The 2,146-nt window shown below is 45.7% G+C and overlaps 1 non-coding gene across 1 annotated transcript; it reads left to right on the plus strand.

The window, feature by feature from the left end:
* Positions 1 to 1,121: 1,121 nt before the first annotated feature.
* On the plus strand, positions 1,122 to 1,196 carry TRNAP-UGG. Its single transcript has one exon. It is a non-coding gene; the product is annotated as a tRNA-Pro (tRNA).
* The last annotated feature ends 950 nt before the right edge of the window (positions 1,197 to 2,146 follow it).

A 2,146-nucleotide genomic window follows, 5' to 3' on the forward strand; every position in this document is an offset into this window, starting at 1 on the left:
CAATACCCTACGCCATGACCTTAGAAGTTTGTACCCCATGATATTCAATGACACCCGTAGACATTTGATCATTCATACCTCACAGTATGCTTTCTTTCTTTTTTTTGGACTTTGAATTCCAAGCGAAGGAAGCTCAGTGAAAGATAGACTGGGATTTGACAGCAAGAAGAAAGCAATCATAGTACGCGGCACACACCGCTGACGAATGAGATTGACGTCCCAAACCAACACAGGTTCAAGACTAAGTGCAGAACCAAGAATGCCGTGGATATAAAAGTGAGTGCTTCCTCAAGCTTCATGAAGGAAGGGTCCAAGGACCTAAGCGACAACCTCTACGAAAAAGAAAAACCTATATATAGATAGTGGTATGTGTTCGCTGACACTAAATAGACTTGGCTCGGGGCAGAACTGAGTGGCTAGGCTAAGTTCCCTAGTCTTCTATTGGCCTACCCACCCCTATGACATGGAGGCGCTTACCCTTCTCCAACAACCGTTCCACCACGCGGCGATTGATTACCGCTTTCCATCTCAATCCGTTCCAGACCAAGCCCCTTCTCTAATCGGGGGAAGGTCATTCTAAAACATCAGATCTCCCATTGATGCTGATCAAAAATAAGTTTATCCACCTAGAATATATGATAGGTACCAAAAGATTGGATGTCATTTCTAAACACCAGGCGGGACGGGCAGCCCTATACCACGTGTAGCCACACTCTAGTGTCCTTTTCTACTTAGTTGGACAGATCACTTCAGAAAATCGTATAAAAATCAAGCAAGAAAACGGATGCGCTAACGCGCAACGGCTTTCGCGCTAGTTGCTCAAAAAATCGTATAAAAATCAAGCAAGAAAAAGGTTCTGGCAGGCTGCGTGGGACTGTAAATCCTCTTTCACTGGCTGGGCCCTTTGGACTCGAAATCCAAACGGAGTGAGTGGTTCAATTCCACTCTCAGAACGAGACTGAACGAAATAAAATGCAAGTGAAACGAGACGAGAATCAAATTGTAGGCTTCTTTCCTAAAAGCGGTGGTTCTCGCCTCCCCGTGCCCAAAGCGGGGTGGGCGACAGCGCTGCGGTTCTTTTCTTTATCGATCGGGTAGATCCATATGTTCTGAGGGGGGGACGAGGTGTAGCGCAGTCTGGTCAGCGCATCTGTTTTGGGTACAGAGGGCCATAGGTTCGAATCCTGTCACCTTGATGTGGTATTCACACAATGGGGCCGAAGTGCAAAGCCCCGCAGCCTATCCGTGGTCGGGAAGGCAGGGGTATTAAAAGTGAAACTTGGCTTGCGTGTGCGCGCACACAAAGGAGACTGAGTTGGATTGCAAAGCCTCTCAGACGGAAGGAGCCTGTTTTAAAAACCCCTTTCTACAATCTTGAGAAATCTCACGCAAGCAACTACACGCCGCAAGTCTTCGGTATTGTTCGCAAGGAATTTGAAAAGATTGACTCCGCTTTTTTTCTTTTCGAGCATGCCAAGCCTCCAGTAGAGCGGAGTTCTGTGCATGAAGTAGGCGCAGTTTACAAACTAGTGAATGGTCAAATGAATAGGCTCGTTTCATCAGGGGTAACCAAGGAGTAAGAATGATTTGATAAAGTAAACATTCCCTTTGAGTGCGGTTCCTTTAGAACAAGCTCTTCCCTTTTCAGATTGCTTCTTTGGGCCACTTGAGCATCGACTAGGCAAGGTTGGATTCCCTCTACTTCGGGTGGCTACTATTTCTCAACAATGTTTTTTCATTTGATCCAATAGCCCTCTGTTAGATAGGAACAACTTTGCTAAATACTGAGAACTCTCGAATAGAATATGAGAAGGGAAAGATCCTTTACATAAGGAACTATTGATCATAGGCGTACACTCTGAAAAGAATTGAATGAAACTCTCTTGTTTCGTCAACTTTGATATCATTAGCTGTCTCTGTAGCTGGCTCTCATGTCTGGTGTTCCAAGTAAAAACTTTTCAACTAGCTGGGTCACCGCTATTTTAAACCCTGACTTGGAATCAGAGCCATAAACGAGTGATTCGGTCGGACGGACGATTGAGTTCTTAAAGCTTGGATCGGCACTTCTTGTGTTGAAACAAACACGCTGCTGCTAGCGCCCTCAACGCTCTCTTCGATCCTTCGCAAACATAGCTCCTTCTACGGG

Source organism: Triticum dicoccoides, chromosome 3B (genome assembly GCF_002162155.2).
Source record: "Triticum dicoccoides isolate Atlit2015 ecotype Zavitan chromosome 3B, WEW_v2.0, whole genome shotgun sequence".
NCBI classification, from domain to species: Eukaryota; Viridiplantae; Streptophyta; class Magnoliopsida; order Poales; family Poaceae; genus Triticum; species Triticum dicoccoides.